At 41.8% G+C, this 23,592-nt stretch overlaps 1 protein-coding gene across 1 annotated transcript in view; it reads left to right on the forward strand.

The window, feature by feature from the left end:
• The window catches only part of actn3b (actinin alpha 3b), a 52,741-nt gene that overhangs the window by 4,508 nt on the left and 24,641 nt on the right, over positions 1-23,592 (forward strand). The gene's annotated exons all lie outside the window — the stretch shown is intronic.

Genomic DNA, 23,592 nt, shown 5'->3' on the forward strand with positions numbered 1-23,592 from the left:
TGAAAACCCCCTTTCCTAAAAATGTTTTTGACCACATGACGTGAGAAATTAACTGATTACTAGAAGATTACTAGAAGAGAGGGCATGTATTTTGAGTAAAGGGCCCATTCAGGGGCCCAGCCATCTCTCTGGACGGCCCTGGTTTAAACCCCCTCTCACTAGGTAGCAGTGTTGTAATCCATCTGCAGCCATTTGACTCCTCCTCCTCCATGTGACAACATATTGCTGGCATAACCACAAAGAACAGAGACCTATGAAAAAGGCAGAGTCATAAAGGGCGCACCTCTAGCTCCTAAAATTAGATTTTAAAAAATCGTTATAAATTGCCTTGCTTGCAGTCGATTTGATTTGCATATCGATTTGTGATATATATGTCGTATCGCCAGATTCTTGCCCGTAGCTGATAGATGTTCGGCGACTTTTTTCTTCATGTATAATGTATTAAAGTAAAAGCAAAATCTCTTAAGTTCACCTCTGATCCTCTGTTTCACATAGTCAAAGCGTTCAGCTGCTAACTAAGTGAATGACTGGCTGGCTACCTAGCGAAGCTTATGCTAGCAATAGCCTATAAATACCCATTACATAGGGTTATCAACCGGGCTCAGCTGACTCATTAGCCTTGTGGTGAATACAAACACACAGGAAAAATATGGTCTTCATGTATGTGCAAATAGACGTTTGTCTAAGGAAGTGTAAAAATAGTCACCCAGTGTTTTTGTCCATTGTCATACGTAGTCAGGTTTGCACTTAACCACGTTGTAATGAGCGGTGTTGACACTGACATGTGGTGATATTTAGTGAATATGTCAAAAATCACATGGTGAAAAGTTCATCCCATCATTTTATGATTTCTAGAGTTTAATTAAATAAAATTCTTTAAATATAAGAAGAATAAGCATAATGTAAATTGAATAATCATGCCAACAGCAGTAATCTGTACAGTAACAGTAATCCTCATGCATCCTGATCTGTAGGAAAAGATCAGTGCTATTTAATTCTACTCTGTTCTATTCCGCAGGGTGCAAAATGAATGAAGTGGCCAAAAGACTGATCGCCGTCAGATTCAAGTGTTATAAAGTTACATTCAGTAATGGGATATTTATCCACTCCACCTAATGTAATGTCCCTCTGTGTGGGTGAGGAGAGATCTTAGGGTGCTGCGTAATCGAATCTATTCTTGTCTAATCTCATTTTGCACTTTAACAACTCAGTCAGTAGTGCAGCAGCCAGACGGGGTCATTGATCCCCACCTACTACCTGGTGTTTCGTGAGACAATACTAAAACTCTGGCTCTCTATCAGAGAGTACACGCGGAGTGATTTGTAACGAGGGTAGCTTTGTGAACATGTCTTTTATTACAGGATGATGGCTATATGTAAATGTCCAAGGTAGAGATTTCACATCTTTTGTAGTGCGAGACATTTTGGCACTTAGGCCTAATAGTGTTATTCGTATTTCTGTAGCTCTACATTGAAACTTTTCTCTCGCAATGTGGAGGTCCTTGCCCTGATGTCCTTAACCAAACACTGTGGTGTGTTTTTTAAAATGTGCCTGAGTTACACATGGATCTATCTGCAGAATCATGTTACCTGAATTTGCCATGTGTTCCCTTCACAGTGGGACATGCTGTTGCATAATAATGTAGCATATAAGCGGCTCTCTTATCTGAGATAGGATGTATTCATCAAGATCTCAGATCACTTTTTAGAGGATTAAATCACATAATTCTAATGCAAGTTGATGAAAGAGGAGTTTTTAAAGGGCGCGGGGGACATGTCAGAGACATCTATCCCTCCTCTCAGACTTAATTTGTACCATTAGTGAAGAAACTGGAGAACTGATTTGTAATTCACCGCGATTAGACCTGCTCCACTGATTTCTGTGCTCACTGCCCTGGCTACAGTGATCCCAAGATGCAATTTTAATGGAGGGGTGGGGGGCGTCTTCTTAGATTCTCTCCATGATTCACTCTGTCAGGGTCATGTGATCCCAGCGCAGGAACCTGTTGAGCTGATCTCTGGACCTCTCAGCATATTTTCACTCACCAGACCGGTTGAGCGCACACTTCTTTGAGAGGCTAAAATGAAACCACAAAGAAACAATAAGTGATTTACCTGATTTCAATATTTGATTTAACATTTGTAAACAAACAGACAAAAAGGCAGGACTTACAGGGAGCTCTGGGATGCAAAAAATGAGCAAACAATATTGGGAAAAATTGGTTTTCATTTGACAAGGGAACTTAAACTCAAAGACAAAGAGCAGGGATGGAGTCCTTATTGCCTCCTCCTGCTTTTTATGGATCACTTTCATAAAGTCTAACAACAGTGTTTAGCATGAATTTGACGTCGGTAAAACAACACGGTCCTCTTAAGTTTATTCCAGGTGAATTGTGTCAAAATAATGGCGTTAATTAGTGCAGTATCTGTGTTGCAGATACATGTGGGGAGAAGGTGTACGAGGGTTAAACGTAAGTGGAGAGGTGAGAGAACTTGCAGTCAGATCAAATAGCAGTTGCTATTCCAGAAGCCGTGTCCATGTAGGGAGGCTTCTATAAACTGCTTTAGTGCAGGCACAGGAGCCTCGGGAGGCCGCAGGAAGGGCTGAGGAGTGTGTGTGTGTGTGTGAATGTATGTGTGTGTTTGAGAAGCATAGTCTTCATACACTGTATTTTATGAGCTTGAAAGTGTGTTACCGTTGACTTTCGTGGGTGAGTTCTTATGAGGATTGGGACACAGTTTGAAGACAGACAAGTTTTTGCGGAGTGCTGTAATGGCAAAAGCAGACACACGATACAACTGCGGTGTCAGAATCCAGCGGGCGAAAGTAGAAATGACGATTGATGGGCTGTGAGAGCAGCCATCTTGATCTGATCAGGGCAGTCCTGTGGGTCTGTAAATAGAATAAAAGGTTAGATTAGTTAGAGAAGACTGCATGGTTGACAACGGCGTTACTTCCGTTGCAGTTTTGTGTTTGCGCAGACAAACTGTAAAACTAAAAAATAAAGCCGTCTGTGTTGTCAAAAAATATACAATGCTGTACCCATCCCAGTTTTAGTAATGCTTTAGGCTCGGTGCTGCTGTGGAAAATGGAGACTTGTTTATGAGGAAGCCACAAGCTGCCAACTCGGTGACCTCAGTGACGAATGACAAACAGAGGATACACAGCTGAACACCTACAAAATGTCAACTCAGGTCTCAATGGTGCCAGACTCAAATGCTGCATTTACGACATAAATGCAGCATAAACCTGGGTTTCCTGGAGTAATGAGACAAACTGAACCTGTCTTTATGAAGAAAAAAAAGCTCATAATGTTGGGTCTGAATGCTGGCTGCATGCAAGAGATATTTATAGGCAGGTGGTAGCAGAAGTTACAGTCATCAGTTGGACGTCTGCTGAGATGATGGGTCTCTTATAATAGGACTGAGGTCATGAAGATATCATTATGTACTTTATAATGGCTGAAAAAGCTGCTCCATTTGAAATATCAAGCAGGATGCCACAATCTCTGGCTTTATCCCACTTAACTCCATATTAAAAGGAGCATTTGAACATAACAGTCCTCTTTGGGTTGTGCACAGTCGATATCACCATTGTTACAGTTTGAGCTGTTTCATGCAGAGGGGAAGATGTTTATTAGCTGTCGCCTCAGACGTGCTGTAGGTGTTAACAGCTTTTTGCCAGCAGCTAAATGAGGACTTCCTGAATGATGAGGCGTACAGTACAGCAGCAGTCATGTGGTCAATCTGGAGTCACTTCAGCTTCACAACGGACAAATAGCAACATTAAATTGGAGTAGTAAGGTCAGCATTAAATAACCTTTTGTGGTTTTCTAATAGAGGCAGAAGTAGAATCCCAAGGTCGGCGCTCACTTGCTCTTTTGGCTGAATGAATGCTGGGAAATGTAGTTGGGTTTCATGTTACTATAGAAAGCCTTACATCAGTTTCACACATACAGTAGATCCTCACGATCAAGGTTCCTGTTAAGATGGAATTAGCTGACCCTAGATCAGCCTGGACAGATTTGCCTCTTATTTCAGAGAAAGAACTTGCCCTCTGAAATTAGACACAGCCCTCCTCCTCCTCCCCCTGCTACCCCCCGACCCCTCCTCCTCCTCCTCCTCCTCAGGCCAGCCGCACTGTCATAAATCCTCCGCAACCACTTACACCAATTTATGTCTCTCATGTCAGTCTCTGCAGTCCAGAGCTCATTAAATGACTCGGCATGCTGCTGCCGTCAACCGTGAACCTGTACACTCAACTTTATTCTCCGCCATCGATCACGCAGTCAGTCAATTCATCCGTTGACTTGTGTAACAAGAAAGAGGGTGATGGCAGTATTAGAGTGAACAATGAAAGATAAGAATGCTTTGTGTGTGATTGTGTGTGTGCAGCGCAAGCAGAAAATCAGGGTTATTACATACGACCTCACTGAAAATTGAAAGTCACAGTGGCATGACAGATTCCTTTTGACCTTGTTGGTTAGTTTTCCATGACATAACAGTTTACTAGAAATTACAAAAATAATATGTTCATGTTTTTTGTCATCAATACATGTTTTTATTTCTTGAAGATGGCATATTTTTGTCCATACTAGCAGAGTGGCTTTAGGGATTGGATTGTTGGCCTTTTGGTCGATCCACCATTTTGGTCTTGACTGAAAAATCTCAGCAACTTTTGAAGGGATTGCTATGAAATTTGGTACAGGCCCAGAGGATAAATCCGGTGATAACCTGACTTATCCTCTGGTGCCACCATGAGTTTGCTATTTATGGTTTTGAGTGACATGGTGACATGTCTCAACAACTGTTGGATGCATTGTCATGAAATCCGGTACAGACAGTCTTGCCCACCTCAGGTTAAATTGTAATAACTTTAATAACCTTTGACTTTTCATCTTGCACCACCATCAGGTCAAAATTGAAACTTCTTAAGTACTTTAGTTTATGACCAAATACCTGCAAAACTAATGGCATTCTCATTATCCTTAACTGTACTTAGTGTTTATTGCTAACTAGCAAATATCAGCATGCCTACATGCTATGTTAAAGTGTTGAACACAGTAAATATTTCACCTGCTAAACATCAGCAGGTTAACATTGTCATTGTGAGCATGTTAGCATGCTGCTGTTAGCATGTAGCTCAGCCTTACAGAGCCATTAGCATGTCTGTAGACTCTTAAGTCTTGTTGGCATTACTTCATGGTGTACCAGTAAGCTTGCATAAAAACTTGGATCATAAATGTTTCAAAATGTAAAGCATAGCCTATACTGCCAACTTCTGACTTTGCCAAGCCTAGTTTATTTGCTCCAAACCTATTGATGGACATGCAGCTACTTATGTGCTCATTTCTGATTGCTGTAACCATGGAGCCTTTGATTTTGATTACAGTGTATGGCCTTCTGTTATTCCGTGTGGTGAGCTTGTTGTGCCCGGGCTGACGATGAAGTAGGGCAGCACAATTAATCAAATATTAATCACAATCATGATTTGGTCTTTTCACAATTAAATAAACATGATAGACTGTATTGACGTTTAAAATGCATGCTGCGCTCATAGAAAACTCTGCTGCATATTAAATCAAGCGCTTCCTAAGCCCAAGAAGAGCTGTCATGCCATTTAGTGCACGTCGTGCATCCTGCAGTGACAGCCTGTGAAAAACTTTGCTTAATGTTCCGACTGCAGACAGGCAATACAAAAATCATCCTTTATTAACCTTCATCTGTTTTTTGGAAATATTTTGGATTTAGGAGAGAATGAATCATATGTAAAGAGAGCATGAGACTTGTTAAACCACTCGAAAAAGACACCACAATCTGCAGTATGATGAATGCATGAAGGCCAAGAAGAATTACCTCCCAAAATTCCCGTTCTTGTCGACTCGGACATCCACAAATAAAATGCTGTACAGCAAATCACACTGCTGTGACCACTGTAAAAGATACCGCACATCACGTTATCATGACCGCTGTAAAAAGAATACAGCGGTGGATACGCATCCATCCATCTCTCAAAAACGCCTCTCAAAATATTTAAATTTTGCTTCGAGGAGAAGCACTGAATTCAGGTGAAGGAGAACTTTATTTTAGGTCTTATTTTGATGCCAAGATTTGTATATTAGCAGGAATGTAGCACAACATGGAAGTGAAAGCAGCACTCTGTTATTTAAATATCATTCTGTTTGTAATTGTGCAGCCATATGATAACACACAGTGTTGCCTATAGTGAAAATGTGTTGTGTAGTATGAGGATGAGAGTGTTTATGAGCTTTCATCTGGGCTTTATCTTTACTGTTCCTTCCTCTCTCTTCACAGTCTGAAGTGTTACTTGTGGTCTGAGTCAGTGAGGGAAATTTTGTGTTCACCTTGCGTTGAAACAACAGTTTGGCAGATGAGGTGTGAATCGGTACTCTCCAGGAAGATGTTCAGTTGCTGTTTTCAGGGAATTCCTTGTGTTTTGGTCACACAAAGGGCTTCCAACAGTGCACATGAATCTTTCAGTCGAAGCATTGGCTTGAAGCCAAAATGGTTTGATGGTATCCTAGATAGTGTGCGAACTGGGAGAACTGGTTGCTGTTGAGTGGGACTATTATCCGTTGTCACAAGACAAGACTTTGTCCATGATTGGAATCACTGTTAGCTGACATTGACTTAACACTCTTGACAACTGGCAAGGGTGCATTCATCATGACCAGTCAGTACTGAGGTGGTCCTTAGAAGTTTGTACGAACACTATGCCAAGGCTGGTCCGCTGGGATGTCCGCTCCCTTTCTGTATTCCACCTTGAAGTTGTCGGGCTGAAGCCTCAGTGCCTATCTCTCAGTCCTGGCAGGTGGTTTTGATTTCTAGTGTGTCGTGATCATAAATAGAGTTAGGGGAAGAGCATTGTAGGGTTGACACCTTCAGGTCGCTTGGTCAGTAGGTCTTGTCCGACCAGATTCTCATTGGTCGCACAATTCATAAGGCTCTGTGTCCACCCAAGCAATGAAATGCTAGGCGCTTCTCAAAATGGCCTAGCTGGGAGCACTTGAGAGCGCATCAGCTGAGATGCTTTGATTGAGTCTGGTTGCTATGATATGCAATATATATAAAAATGTCGGCACAATGTAGAGTCGTTGCTGTGGCCCTTACTCCGTATGAAGGGAGGGCTGAAGCATGTAGGGAGAGAGGATTGCCCACTGGTCTATGTGGCCAGCAGTGTTAGTTTATCTTCCATTGTTGTCGTAGAATGTGACGGCTGATCAAGTGGTTTTTGTCCCGCCCCTGGGATTGGCAAGCTAGGTAAAAACTGAAGGTGCTCAGCGCAGTGTTGTACCTGAAGTTGAACTTCACCTCTCATGGACCAGAAAACAAACCTCAAACATGTGATGCTTGGCACAGAATAGACGCTTTGCACCTTGTCACGGCTCAGTAGAGTGCACTTAATGCACTGTGGCAGATTTAGTTATTCTAGACATAATGTGCAGATCCCCCCCCCCCCCCCCCCCCCCCCCCATTGACCAGTTGATTGGTTGAAGAGTAGGTCGAATTTCGGTGAAATAAGATCTCCTTTGGTCAAGTACAGGCCCAGACAATGTACAGGTGAAAATGCTTACAGCCCCACACAATTCACGCTTCATTTTCTGTCTCCTTTCCACATTGCTGAGAGACCAACTAGTATGTACTTCACCCCATTTTCATCATTTTGATTCCAACAGGGCTAGCATTCACAATGACTTATATCTCTGTACGTGGGTAGAACTATGACATCATGGTGTCACTGGTTAGACTCTTGTTCAGTGTCTGTAATGCAACTTGCTGTTCTGGGCTCCATGCTGTCATTTTGTGTTAATGTCTTTGGATTTGGAACTGCATAGTCTTGCAAAATGGTTTAGTTTACCACAGGCTGTGCAATGTTTGCTTCCAGCAGGACATTTCGCCATCATGAGAATATTTACCTCCACAGTTCCCGCAGCAGACGTCAGGCCGTCACTTCTCTGACCATCTGCTGTTGTTTGGATGCTTCTCCACAGTGTTGCAATCCGATGTGTTGACTGTAGCTGTTGTGATTCTTCCTATGCCAGTCATTTGCATTTCAGACAGTTCAAGTGTTCTTCCTGGGTCAAGAAGCTCATCTTAGTTCAGGCTCCCTCAGCACTTTCTGTGTAGCTTGGATGATGCACAGCTTTATTTGGTTTGCATTGTAATCCCTCCCTCAACATTTGCAAACTCACAGTTCTTCACTAATATCCTTTGTGTGCTGTTATAACTTTCCAGATTTTCTCTTTTTTGGTTCTGGATGTTTTTTCTCGGGACAGTTCTAAGTATCCAAATAACTTCTGCTTTCTGTCTACATATTTAATATCGTATGCTGCTATTGTGTTGTAAGCATCATGCACTTGTTGTCCTGCTACGTGCAAAGATAACACTTTTAGCCTAGCATCTCCGGTAATAATTTTCAATCCTTTGCATCCCTTTTAGTCCGGCAAGGTCTGACAAAGCTGGGCTCTGTTTAGGTATCAGAAAGTTCTAGGGAAGCACTGTTTACTGCCATGTTTGCTGTGTTGTGCTGACTACCATCCATGCTAGTCTTTGTTAGCTTACCTAGCTCAGCTTTATCGTTGAGTGCTATATCGCCCCGATAGCTGCTGTGTGTGTGTCCAGTTGCCAAACCCTACTTAGCTGAGCCATATTCATCCGCTTGTCTTAATAATAACCTTTTCACCTATGTAACTTTTCTGTTGTGTAGATATGCAACAGACAAACATCGACTTATTAACCAAGGATTACACACGCAGTTTTTTCTGTCTCGCTGACTGACTGTATCTTACGTACTCCAGCCAGGTGGCGTAGTTTCACTGTGAACACATAATATTCCTGTGAACTTCACACTACCAAACAATTTTAAATCATCAGCCCCTAAATTGGGGTCCACAACATCTTGGTGAACTGAAATTGCATCACATAAAGGAAACAAAATGTCACTTCATCCATTGTCATACCAGAAAAATGGGTAACTGTTTTCTCTGCATAATTGCCGAAGCCCTCACTTCTTAGCATCGTTAAATTGAAAAATTTGAAAGCTATGCCACAGTGTTCCTGCTCTTTGATTGCTGTCAGCATTTCTGGCAATTCTGACAAGCGAACACCTGCACATGGGCACAGACACACACATGGAGACAGTGCTGGAGGAGCACACATTGTTCATTTTTTGGCTTGCATTTCTGCCTGGCATCTTCAATCTTGTAGCACAGCAACCTGGAACAGTGCGGGACACGATGTGAGGCGGCATAATGGGGCAGAGCAGGACACAATGTTTCCTCGCACCGAGCAGAAGCAATTAATATGACGACGCAGACAGATGGTTGTGTCAAAACAAGTGATTGACTGAACCAGGTTAGCCATCCGTTCCCGTGAGTTGTACAGCTGCGGACAGAAAATAAATGCAGTACCTGGGTTGTAGATAATGTGGTGCAGGATTGTCAGGCACAGTACCTGTGTATCCATGTGGCACCAGTCATTTTGTTTTTGTCATAACCTTATTTCCTAGAGCACAGTGACACTCCTTCCTGTGTTTGTCTAACTTGCTTGTGTGCCATGAATCAAAATCGGATGTTTCGTAGAGTTGTTCCCATTAAAATGCTGTGGGTGACTTAAGCACAGGGATATTGGATGTGTAAACACAGCACGGCTTTGTGTGTATACGTTTCAGAATAGAGCCTAATACTGCATTCTGTTTGTACAAAACTCATCTTTAAATCTTTAAAAACATTAGCATTGTTCTCACTGTTTGTGGGTGGAGGACTGTTGTGTTTCACCACCTGCTCCACCTGTTCCCTAACCAGCTGAAATCCCCTGTGCCCACAGTATATCTCACTGGCATCTGGCACAGGGTTGATGCACACACACACACACACACACACACACACACACACACACACGCATACATGCTTTGACTAGAAGAGGTGTCCTAGGCCTTTTATCCTCTAAACACTGACATAAATCCATGGGTTTGGACTCGGGCCTTGCATTTGAGGCCGGCAATGGCCCTGTTGTCAGCGCAGTCTCTGGGATATTAGCCTGTTAATCCTTCATAGAGAAGAGGTGGAAGAGGAGGGCTGATAAATTGATGTTGGGGATTTATTTGCTTACAGTTTAACCTGCTGGAAATGTAACTTGAAACTGATGTTCAAAGAATATTCACTGAGATTTAGAAATGAGAAAGTTTCTTTTTATATTATCTAAACGACCTGACTGTTGATATTCAGTGTGGAGAAGTGATGATTTCCTTATTTATTACTTCCACCTTCACTAAGGTTCCCCCTTCCTATATAAGAGGAAAAATGCCCTGTGTTGACCCAAATAGAAACATTCATGTGGCTCAGTCAGTTAAGTTTGATGCTTTGCTTTGCTTGTGCAGGGTTGTTTTTGTATTTAAGCTGATGACCTCTGCATGTGGTTCCTGGGTGTCACCATGTGTATCATGTTTCTCAAGTTCTTGCACCAAAATCTTTCTACACTTTCATCCACCACAATCAATCCCCAACAGCGTTCCGGGTTATTAATAACTTATAGAAATATTGCGTGCAGAAGTTCTGCTTCGCTTCCCCCTCTCTGTCACACCTAGAGATGTTTCTGGCGACTAATTTCCCTGTCGACTAAATGAAAAGTTTAATTAAGACTAGCCGACTAGTCTAAAAAAGGGAAAACACTCAGAAAACAGTCAAGATTGAGCATAATTTATTAAGTATTTGAAACATTGTCCCAAAAAACATTGTGTGCATTAAGAGCCCTTTGAAGCCTTTAATCATCTTCAACAACCATGTCAGATTTTAAATGCCGCTTTAGTATAAGACACTTGGCGGCGTGCGGTATGAATGTGAACATGACGGCAACTCAGTCAAAAGTTAACCACTAAAATAACATCTGAAATAAATAAAATGCCGCTGAATTCATAGTCTAGATCAAAGTTCTGCCATATCACGCTGGTTTTGCGAGAGGACATCTCTCCAATTTCCCGCTAGGGCTGGGCGGTATGACCTAAAATTCATATCACGGTATAAATCAAATCCCTTCACGGTAACGGTATATATTGCGGTATAAATTTAAGTGTAAAAGTTATAATAGAAGTGTTTCTGAATGGGTTTTGTAGTCCCTTAGCAAAGCTAAATTGATTAAAAAACAACAACAAAAGCAAAGATATAATGAATTTTTTTAGAGCATTTAATGTGCAGAATGCAGATCTCAAAACTCAAAATTAAAACCCAGTACTCTATGGTGCAAAATGTCCCCTGGGATCTATATCAAAAGGTAATTTCCTTCTTTTAGCAAAATCCTAAATATCCTTTATGCTCTGCCATTTCTCCTCTAATCATCACGCTGTAACCTGTGACAGGCTGCTATGATACCACAACTATCACACATTCACATATGGAGTTTTTTGTGGAGCCCCTAGCGTCACATAGGTTTACATTACCAAAGGTTTATGACAAACACTCTTGCCGAAAACCAACTCCCGTGTGCGCACGGCGAGAGAGGAGAGGGAGAGACGCTGTGCTGCTGCCAGAGGAGCCACTGAATGAGTTCCCTCTGAGCGGTAAGTCGCTAAAAGAGTCTGAGAAGTCCGGGGCTGTTCGTAAGACATTAACTCACTCACTCACAAGTTCTCCAGCAACACATGTTGCACGTGCTACGCTAAATCACGGACGTGAACCAGCTCCTCTTGCTCCGCTGTCTCTGTGCTCGCAGCCATTTTCACACTGAGGCAGGTGCGATGACGTCATCGACAATAGGACGGTAGAGCGCAAATCTCTACCGTGGGCCAAATTTATATCATTTCTACCGTCTACCGCATATACCGCGCAGCCCTATTTCCCGCCATGCTATTTTAAAACTCCAGTCTACTCGAGCATTACCGCGGGGAGGGGGACTGCTGTCTGATTGCTCTGTAGCCCCCATTAGTGGCAGGCGGCTGCATGAATAATAAATGAATAAAATACTAATAGGTTTAAGCGACTAATATTTCTGGTGCCGACTAGCGAGGGGGCGGACGTATAATCGGTCCCACATACGGTCCCACATACAAATATGCGGTAGTCTGGCTGGGTTCGGGGGGTTGAGTTGCGCATATGAATCTGATTGATTATTACTTTAAGCCCTAAAACGGTAAATGGGAAAGCCCGATTAGTATGTATGCAATGTGTGTATAAGTTACAAGTACTCGTAACAAAAAAATGATATTCCCTTCTTCGATTACGTGTTTAATCTAAATAATTTTTAGGAGTACAAAGGTAACCATATCCAGTATTCTTCCTATTTAAAAAACACTAATTTTAGAGAAAACATTGCCTTTCCCATTTTGGTAATCATCTCACACAAGATTAAGTGTTTGGAACCCACTGACCTTAGTTGACTCATAACTTTATATAGAAAACCACAATGTACTTCTGTTAACAATCTCAAGATAATGTATCAGCAATTTGGGTGTATACGACCACAGATTTAGCCTGTTTATTCATTTGAAAATGAAGATGAGCAGTAAAATTATCTGCACCAACAGATGTGACATCACCAAATCTATTTCTAGAGAATACAGTAAGAGGAAGTTGTCACAAGTTACATGCAGCAATTCCTAATAGTTGTTGAGATGTAACAAGGGATTAGAGGTAAGTCAATGGGGCAGGAGAGTTTAGGTTGGCCTGTTAGAGGTGGGGTCAACTCTTGGCTCTTGTGTCATTGTCTCAAATCCTCCTGTGGCACCCAAGTTCAGGGCTCCGGGTCCGTTTGAAGGGTGGGGGTATTTAAAGGCCACAAGGGAAAGAAGAGGAGTAAGGGGAGAGAGAGTGTGGGTGGCTGGGGGCTCCTAAATGTCTCCTGCACCTGTTGTGTGTTGTAACTCCTCTCCCCTTTCACGATGGTCCTGTCACTTCATCGGCTGTTGAAACTGGGTGGAGGAATTCAGGGTGATTGTTGTTTACAAGAGAGCCCTGACGCAATGAAGTGATGTCAGACATGAAGTCAGTCAGATAAACAAACATGATATGTGAGTGATACATGCACTGAAAGCTGCCGTCGAATGTCTGGTCAGATGGTTTCTGATTTTAAAATTTTTATGTTGCCAGTTTCAGACTATTTTTTGTTTCCAGACATTTGATATTTAGTAGTTTTCTTTTTTCGTAAAGTAGAAAAATTGTTTTACAGAATGACCTCTGATTTTCAAGACTTTAAATGTACCCAGGCCAAGTTGTGTATTTAAAATATGTACACATATTTTTATTTCAAATGTGCCATTACTTTTGTACTGTTGAGGTGCATAGAAAACAGCCAGTTATGGTCCATAGGGCTGCAACTAATGATTATTTTCATTATCGATTAATCTGGCAGATATTTTCATGATTAAGTCTACAAAATTGTGGAAAATGTTCATCAGAGTTACCCAGAGCCCAAAATAATGCCTTCAGATTGTTTTTTTTGTCCAACCAACTGTCCAAAACCTAAAGCGTCTTCATTTACGATCATAAATAACAAGGGAAACCACGAAATTCTCACATTTAAGAAGCTAGAACCAGCAAATGTTTGACATTTTTGCTTGAGAAATGACTGAAACAATGAATAGTTTGTTTAACCAATCAGTTAATCGACTAATCACTGCAGCTCTTTCTGGCTAACGGCATTACATTCAGCACCACACTGTGTTTTCACATTGTCCTTCACTGCCGATTTGCGTTGCGAACATCCGTCCTCATGACAAGTTGAGACTGTAATCATGCAAATAAGTCAGACACACAGCAAACTTTCCTGCAGTTTTTTTTTCGTCACTCTAGCACTGAGATGACAAGTGTTGATGGGAGTCCACTGGTGTTTGTCCACTTAGAGCTGATGTGGTTTTACAGCGTTCAAATCTGTCACAAGTGTGATGGCTGAGGACTTACATAAGTGCTGTCACAGTTTTGCAAATCTGTAAAAATGTCAGCAGTTTTTGGAAGGTGTTTCCTTTCTAATGCGAATCGTTACCGGCATCTACGTTTAGGTATCATTGACACCCTTTTTGAGTGAAAGCCTGAGATGGATCGATGTTAGGTATATATTTTTTATATGTTTGAGTTTTTACTGATGTGAGCAGCTCAGCAGTGGAGCAGTTTCACTCCATCAGCCTTGACAGATGAGCAAATTATGCTCTTTTCCTCCACTCTGTTATGTGCTGACAGATCAGCAGAGTTGGTTACATTTCTTACACTGTCTGGTGGCTTTGTTCCGTTCATAGAGTCTTACTGAGACTTTGAGTGGCCATTGACAGTACCTGGGAAGTCAGCCAACGATGTAAATGACACTTAAGGAGTGGGAGACTTTGCAGCATTTTAATGAATTTTGAAACGAAAAATCACACTTGAAGTCTGTCTTCCGGTGACCGTAGAGGATTGTCTTGAGCCTTACATTACATGTAGAGATACCTACAGTATGTTCCAATAACTTTTATTTGTGGCACTTTTTGAAGTGACAAGTTGAGACCTAATAACATTATGAAACATTAAAGCTGTAAAAGAGTGTCAGCTTCTATTAAAGACTTGATGAATTGGGAAAAATCCAATATCAGAGATGAGCAGGCATATTGGTACAGGGGAGCTGGTGCCCTTTGTGCTCTGTGTCTGTGTTTTTAATAACTCCTGACCGACCTGTGGTTTGTTGACTTTAGGAGCCGCAGTTTCTTTTTCGTTGTGGGGGAAGGGTGCACATTTCCTTCTCTGTGCACACACTTATTACTGTCAGACACACAGGTGGACTGAAGTGGCCTTGGTCCAGAACTGAAGAACTGTTATTACCAGTGTGGCCTCAGGTTTTGGCTTAAAGTTGTGACTCTTTAGGTTTTGGACATTCGTGTGTATAGTGTGTGTTGAAAGTAGGCTTATAGTTTCATATGTGCGTATATTTGTACTATTTGAGATCCCAGCTACACATTTATGATCTGTGGTAAGTAGGAGACCGAATCTAAAGTTTCAGATCTCTCTTTAAAATAATTTTTCTGTGTTAGTGTGTCTTATTGGTCCAAGTTAAAGGGGCAGTGCGTAGGATTTAGTGGCATCTGTCGGTGACCAGTTGAAACTTCTTTCATGTGCCAAGTGTGAACTCCTGGTTAGGATCTTCAGTCTAGATTGTTCAGGAGGATTTTACCAAGAGCCGAATTATCTGTGGAGGTCTCTTCCTCTCAAAAACAACAAACCCGGTGATTTTTCTGGTAGAAACACTGAATAAAACAGCTTCATATTTAAAATCAGTGTTTTTCTAATGCTCTCTGGCTCGTTGCAGAGGGGCTGCTAACTACAGTGGCTGAAACAAAAATGCAAATGGCCGTATCTAGAGCCAGTCTTTGATTTGTCAGTTCTGGGCTACTGTAGAAACATGGCCGTGCAACATGGTGGACTCCATGGACAAGGACCTGCTCCCTATGTAGATATAAACGTCTCATTCTAAGGTTATTAAAACACAAAGATTCCTGTTTTCAGGTGATTATACACCAAAGAAAACATACTTATTATATACTATTTCTGCCAATACATCCCCCTTTCTACATACTGGACTTTTAAATGGCGTGTGTCCTCGTGCATCACAAGCACAGTGACCTTATAAACAAAAGAGCACAGTGTTTTTATGTGCTGCTATTATTGTGGTGTGCACTGTCAGTGCATGCGAGTGGGCTGTGATTTGTTTATGTGGCATGCATGGATGTGTTTGTGTGTGAGAGTCTGGGACATGACTTCTGAACAGGTGTGTGACAAAGGTGGCTGTAGTAGACAGGTGTGAATGGAGTCAATCATGTCAGCCTTGCAGGCAGACTATTTTTACACCAGCAGTGAGACGTAAATATCTGTGTTATATTGAGATAAGGCACATATACCGAATATATACCAGCTGTATGTTGACATAAACCTTTTTTAGTACTGTGATACAGCTCGTTTATAGCGATACAATATAAATGAGGAGCAGATTTTTTATTATATGTAGATATATGTGTGTTGTTGTTACTTATAAATATTAAAATGAATAAAATTATTTGCTTAAAAAAAAGTGTATAGGCTCAAACAAAAAGGGACAAAAGGAAAAAACAATTTGAAGAGAATAAAACGGTGCATCTTAAGCACCACGTCAGGACTTTTATTTAGACTAACTGGACTTGAAAGAAGGTGGTTATGGGCGTAATGTTCAAAGCTGCAATAAAAGTGTCCTGTCTTAGTCCATCATGAGCTCACAAGATGATCCTCTAAGATGCTGAACTCGGGTAAAACGAATGACAATAGATTTTTTAAAAGTGCATTTGTGCCTCGTGCTTCAGAACGAGCCCTCTTAAAAGCTTGATTGCTTTCTGATTCTCCCTTGCATCATTTTCCACAACAGCAGCACACTACAGTTCACTGCAGTAGCCGTGTGTTAAAGGTAGAAAATGCACCACATCTTGAGCACAAAGCTATAGAGAGACCCAATGGATACATGCAGGCAGTGTTCCCTGTAAGCCTGATCAGTATGCAAGGTTTCATTCCAGACAAACACTACACCAGCATATTTTCCTAATTAGACCGTCCGTCTCTGATTTGAAGGTGCTAATTAGGGAAATCAGCTACTTATGTAATTAAATCTCCACACTCCTCCATGGCGATAGACTGGACGCCAGTGAGGGAAAACTGCAAAGAGGGTTAGTTGTAAATTAAGACCGTCTCACAGGTTTATGTAATTATCCACCTAATTAGCAGAAATGTAAAGTCCAGTGCTTTATATCTGCTTCAAAGGATGGTCTTAGAGAAACTGAGCTCTGTACGTGTAAAGAGCACCTTGACATAGCGGGAGTGTAACAGCCACTCGGGCTAATCATCAGGTCAGCCACAGCTGAAGTGTGTGTGTTGACAGAGTGTGTGTGTAATGTGTTGGACCGGCACCACAGAGGGCGGGGGGCACATAACCTGTAACATAGCAGCGAGACAGGATGGTCAACTGCAGGGGGCCATAATGTGTGTGCACACTGTGGTGAGAGTTATGTCACAGGTACACACAGTGTAATCCCAGGAGCCTTCTAGTCTTCGCTTCATAATGAAAGTTTTTTTTTTTAATTTAAACTGTGTCTACACAAAATAATCTTATTTAGAGAGCTGACACCAAATAAGACAAATTCATATTCAGAAAGAAATACTATAAATGTGTCTAGTAGTGATCATAGTTTATGTTTTATGGCTACTCGTTCATCTAACAGTTCTTTTTCTCTTGTATTTTCCCAGATAATTAATGTAAATAATTGTGATTCCAAAACAACAACTGAGTAAAATAGAAAAGCTTAATTTTTAGTAATTACACCTCGATTTACCGATAAAATCTTTCCCATTATTTTATTTTACTTGCTCTGTCAAATTTGCCCAATCACTGATTTTTTTTATATATATAAATTGTGAACTTGTGCTTTGCCATCATTACTTATTAATCAATGTCAAGGGGTCTTACACATCAGGGACCTCGTCCGCCCAGAAGTGCGTCTTCTACTTCTCGGTCGCCATGGTGCTTGTTTGTTTTTCCGGGAGTTACTGCACTGCTGTTACGTCATCTCCTTCTTCGTCCGGGTGAAAGCCTGCGAAAGAAAAAGTGGTGCATGCGCAGAACGCCGACTCCGACTCCAGACGGACTGAGTGGGTACATGCAGCAATAGTTCCATTTTCAATCGGATTATCTAGGTGTGTTAGTTGAGCTACGGATAGTCCAATTTCAGTCGGTAAGCTGTGTACATGCATTTAAAAGTCCGGTTTCAGTCTGACTAAGCCAAGAATTCGATTTTCTCAAGCTGCATGTAAACGTACTGACATTCTCAATTTAATACTGATGCCTGTATATCAGACAGCTGCACAGCAAGCCATAGACATACCCAAATCTGGCTTCGATGCTGCCTTCAATCTGCAGTCGCAGCTCTGGCAGAATGCTGGTCCATTTTTGGTGCTCTTTTTCACACTGTGGCACAACAAACATGTCACTGAAGATGACACAAGTGTTTTCAGGTACAGAACAATATTACTTATGTGAAAGCTGAGCGGTGGGAGAGTGGAGACACGTGACAGTCGTACTCTTCAATCATATGAAAATGCCCTAAGATAATTATCCTTTTAAGCTATCACATTTCTTGGAATTTTCCCCAGAAGTACAAGAAATTAATTTATGCAATTTGTTCTTTTACTTTTATTCTAAAAGTGAAAAACAGCTAAAAGTTTCTTAAAATCAGATCACACGGCAACATTTGCCCTCAGGAAGAAAATCCCCAGCGCAGAATATTGCTTCCTCCCACCTTTAAGGTATTATTAGTTTCTACTCTAACCAGACTACATCAAGGCTTTGCTGAGATGAAATATGAGGTGCAGATATTGAACAGGTCTGTTCAGAACATGTATCTTGCTCATGGCTTCCCCTCTGAGGCCGGCAGCAGTAACTCCAGGCAGTGTCGTGGTTGCATCAGCTCTTTGATGGACAGAAGAGCTAGCCGACATTATTAAGAGCTCCGAGTGTGATCAGATGGGAAGAGGGTTGTGTGTGTGTGTGTGTGTTTGTGTGTGTGTGAACATGTGCGTGTCAGCTGTATTGAGGGTCAGCAGCCCTGATTCCCCTTGGGGGGGGCGTAGTTATGACAGGCATTCCGCTTGGCCACCGTGACCTCATTTTACAAGAAGGACCTGTAAAAAGGCCCTGGCCGAGCTGAGCTGGGCCAGACCGACAGGTGTGGACAGACAGAGGAGAGGAGAGGAGAGGAGAGGAGAGGAGAGGAGGGAGGGGGAGTGATGCCGGGATGGAGGGTGACCTCATGCTGGTGGACTCTGTAGACCACCACAGGCATTAAAACAAACCCAAGGGATGAGATAATAGAGTATTACATGCAGAGGACAAGAAATAATAGCTTTCCAAGGTATGGACGATAATTGTTTTTTTTTTTTATCCCGCAGAGCGGCGTTAAGCATATTGGATTTAATGAATTCTGGATTATGTTTGTATCTCCAGCTTTGTTAGATTAAGTGAATCCTCGATTTCAATTACCACCAGTTTAGTTTCTAACAGCTCTCCTTTGATGTCGGCGAGACCTCACCCCTCTCATCTTACCCACACTTTCTGGAGTTATTATTTTGTACTTCATCATATTCTTCAATCCATTCCTTCCTCCCCTTCTTTTCCTCCTTCTCCTCTCTCGCTCCGTCTTGGACGCTTACAGTTCACCTCAGGAATCCTGCCTTCTCAGCTGTCCCGTGGTGTCCCATAGCAACCCGATATAGCCTCTACCCCCCTTCACTTTTCAGCCTTTTCTCCTCCCTCTCTTCTACCTAATTTAGCCCCCACCCTCCTCCCCACTGCTCCTTCGGCTCCCTACCTCCTTCCTCCACCTTCTCGTCTCCTCTCTGGCTCGACCTTGTGGCCTGTGTGTGCTGGATTAGGAGCCTGTCTAAATTTGGTCATGCATGGCAAAGGAGACAAGCACCTGCTGGGACCCCGGCTGGTTGGACAGGCGGCCTCTTCTCCTCTCCAGACCCTTACATCAAATTACACCAGGGCCTGGGCATTCCTGTCACTCCTCTCGCTTCTCCACTTCGCTGCCTCGCTCTGTCTCTTCCGACAAGTGTCTCTCTTTGGCTTTTAAATGCTGAAATTCAGTTTGAATTGAATAATGTTTCTCAGGCGGGACAGTGTATTTCTCTGTCCAAATGTTGTGCAAACTTTGAGTGACGTTTGTGAAACAAAATCTAAGTTGGCATGTTTCCATCAGCTGCTGCTAGTAGTAAAAGAAAGTATTCCAATCCTACTAAGTAAAAGTACCTATACTACCATATAAAAATACTGTATTACAAGCCCTGCATTCAAAAGTGTTTATTAGCAGCTTTATAAATTGTATATGTAATACATCATTAGATTATTATAATATTTTGGTTGCATTAATACAGTGGTTCTCAAACTTTTTGGTGGATGACCAAGTGAGAAATATGGATGTATATATTTAACAGATTAATTTCTGTTTTTGTGTTCCCGTATACCATGCAGATTTTATAATGCACACCAGTGTACAAACTGTAAAGTAGAGCTTACGGTAAATTCTCTTGTGTTGTCCGACTAAAAGTCCAGAATCCAAAGACCTCCAGTTTACTTCTGCATAAGATGGAAGATAATGTTTTCGGTCTAATCATTTTCTGTTTCTCGACTAATTGTTTGTAAGAAAATATTAATACACTTAAGTATCACAATATTATGTTTTGTGATACTGTATCAATGCTCACCTATCAGTTTTGTTAACATGCAAAGATTCGTGGCAGTAGTTTATTTTGTTTTGCGTTTAAACCCCGTACCGCTAGTTAGCAGTGTTGTAATCTGTCATTAGCCATTTGACTCTTCCACTCCAGGGTAACAACATATGGCTTATAGGGATGGACTTGAGTACTCGAGTACACGATTTGTACGTCAGTATTCATTTAACGTATAGAGTAATTACCACCCAGCCTCCCACATGTGAACGTGACTTTTAGATATATTTTTAACAATTAAAATGGGTAAAATCTTACTTTAGCGTACAGCTGCATGTAGTATATCGCTTCCCTCAGTGTTACTGCTGCAAGATTGTGAGCTCTGCGTGGTGGTACAGTTGGTGAGAGTCCACCCGCACACAGACACAGTGACAGGGCTAACTGTTAGCATCACACAGGTAACATTGCCTATTGCTTATTAAAGGGTTTAACAAAAGAGTTGAGCCTTTTTGGTGTGAGTGTGAGTTTGTTCGGACCATTAACAGCTTGGTGTCGGATGTTAGCCACTGCTGTTGTGTTAGCTTGTGCTAACTGGGTGTTAAACTGACTGGGAGGAGAGTGGCTCCAGACTCCAGAGATAGTAATTGAGCACTCTGTCTTACCTGTGCAACGGCAGCATCAGAAAGTTTGCTGATTTTTATTAAGTCAGCTTTGAATGTATGGTTTGAATCACATTGTTGGCAACTTTACATGTCTATTCTTACGTCAGATTTGTTTTTGCAAGCACTTGAGCACTCCACAGTGATTCAGTGCAAGTCGAATATGGAAGTTGCTTAAAATGCCCCCTCCCTGATCAGCAGAGTCTTTAAGAGCACACCTCTAGCTCCTATAATAAGGTTTATTTTTAAAAGTTGTAATTTATTACCTTGCCTACAGTATCGCAACATATTGCCATATATTGAATCATGACCCCAGTATCATGATACTTATCGTATCGCCACATTCCTGCCAATACACAGCTCAGGTGTGTGGAGCTGTGTAGTGCAGTTTTCCCTTCACTTTTTTTCCCTACTGTCTCTCATTCAGTCACCAGTGAGGTTTCTCTCTGTCAGAAACACCTTTTCCTTCTCTCCCTCCCTGTCACCGTCTCCTCTCTGTCTGTCTCTGGTGCTTTGCATCTCTGTCCACCCATGTAGATCTACAGTCACGCTCGAGTGCAGGCGATAGACACGGATGCACACACAGATGTAACCGTCCACCCACATACTGTACAAGGACATATACATTTTGATTTCTAGAGTGTTAAATGCTCTCTGCTGAAATGGAAAATGTATGCTCTCTCCTACTGAGTGCAAACCGTGTTTCACTGCTAATTTATACATCTCTCTCTCCCTGTCTCTCTTTCTGTCTCTGCATAGTCTCTCTCTCCTCACTTCGCCCACACTATCATCTGTAGTTAGTTATTCAGCTCATGTACTTATTCTGCTTCTACACCCACACATCCTCCAAACCCTGGCAAAGTTTTGGCTCTACAGTAGGAGCCCTAGCACACACTCGCACTCTTGAATGCGAACACACACATCCTATATTCACATTGGAAGCTAAACGCCATGAAAGCCTCTCAAAATACCATTCAGAGATTGATTGAATGGCCTGATGGAACCAATTGAATTGTCCCCGACGTGCACGACCGACGCCATTAGGCAATTTTCCAGACAGACCAAAAGCAAGCACTCAGCGGCTGAGAGCCATTTACATCACCGTCTGCATTCTGCCCATTACGCATGGCGGCATCACCTAATGAACAGTTTGGTTTCTAAAATGAGAGATCTGGCTTTTAAAAGATGCAGCACATACTCTTGCAAAATGCTCGACACGACACACGACCAAATGTAGGACTTTATGGCAGGTGACTTCCTGGCTTAGGGCCATCACACTAATAGAGTCATTGCACTACACTTGAATGACAAACTCCAGTATGGGCAGCGTCAGGATCTGTTGTTTGTCTGCAGGACAGTTAATTTATGTGATGGCAATAGAAATGAATTGAACTGAAACTGAAATTGAACTGAACAAATGCAGAAAGGAAGGTGGAGAGGAGATCCTGATGTACAGGGTTATTAAACCCCAGTAACAAGTACTGAGTTGTAATCAACCAGTCTGATGTCAGCGCCATTACACACAGCTGTCCACTGTGTGTAATGGCGCTGCGCTCTGCTCTCTCAAATGGGAGGCTGCATATTTATTAACATACATGTTGGATTTAATAAACTGAAGGAGATGCTTCTCATACAGTATAAAGCAGCTGCAGACAACATATATTCTAAGAATCACTCAATTTATCAGATAAATGCAGACAGTTTTACTGGTGTTCCTGCTCTAACCACATAAAATATATTCTTGATGCTGAATTAAACACAGCTAATGGCTGCAGACATTTTGATTAAAATTGTCTATTTTCTGTCAGTGTCAAAACCCATTGGCCATCAGTATGACGCCAGTGGAAATCCACGCCAAGACTTCCTCTTCTGTGCGCTGCTCATTTCAGCTAATCTCTGTAACCCAATACCTGCAGAAAAATTCGAGGGAAAGATAATATAAAGCTGGCTCCTCATTAGTAGATTTTGGCCAATGCATTACGCTTCTCCACACGTACTGTTTCCTGCTGTTAAATGTGATTGGTCAATATTACTTGGACGACAAACAGACTACAGACAGAAACCAGAAAATTTCTGATACCAAAATCTTGTCCCATCACCTACAGATTTGTTTTTTATGTAATATTGTTCTTGTGTAGTAATTTCTTTAATGGTTCTACATGTGAGATTTTGAACAACATTTATGAAACAACAAACACTACTACTAGTGGAGTAATGGCGCCCTGAGCAGAGAATGAAGTCACACTTCCTCTGTGTTTGTTGTAAACCGAGCTTCTCTGTTATTTGTTCTCATAGATGTTCCTGCTGTGCGTCCATGTTAGTGCATGTGAGCCACATGTTGCAATGACTTGCACTGTGCTAACACAGCAGTTAACGCTGATAAAAGCTGTCCTGTCCCATGTTGCGGGACTATGTCTTTGTGGAACTGTAATGCCCTTTGGTTTCCCCCCAGGTTAACATTGTCAACTCTTGCCATGGTAGCATTGTTGCAGCTGTTAGCACCGTTAGCGTAGCATCCATCATTTTAGCTTAGTCACCTCCATGTTTCCCTGTGATGCCAGAGATGAGAGCTGTGTGCAGGCAATCTCGGCCCAGACTTTGAATACCGTATATAGCTCCTTTACATTTCTCTTTTTACTTTGCTATCAAATTCATTGATTTTTTGACAATTAACTAATCAATTTTTCAAGTAACTGATGATAAAGGTGACTACCT

Source organism: Epinephelus lanceolatus, chromosome 22 (genome assembly GCF_041903045.1).
Source record: "Epinephelus lanceolatus isolate andai-2023 chromosome 22, ASM4190304v1, whole genome shotgun sequence".
In the NCBI taxonomy this organism is placed as follows: Eukaryota; Metazoa; Chordata; class Actinopteri; order Perciformes; family Serranidae; genus Epinephelus; species Epinephelus lanceolatus.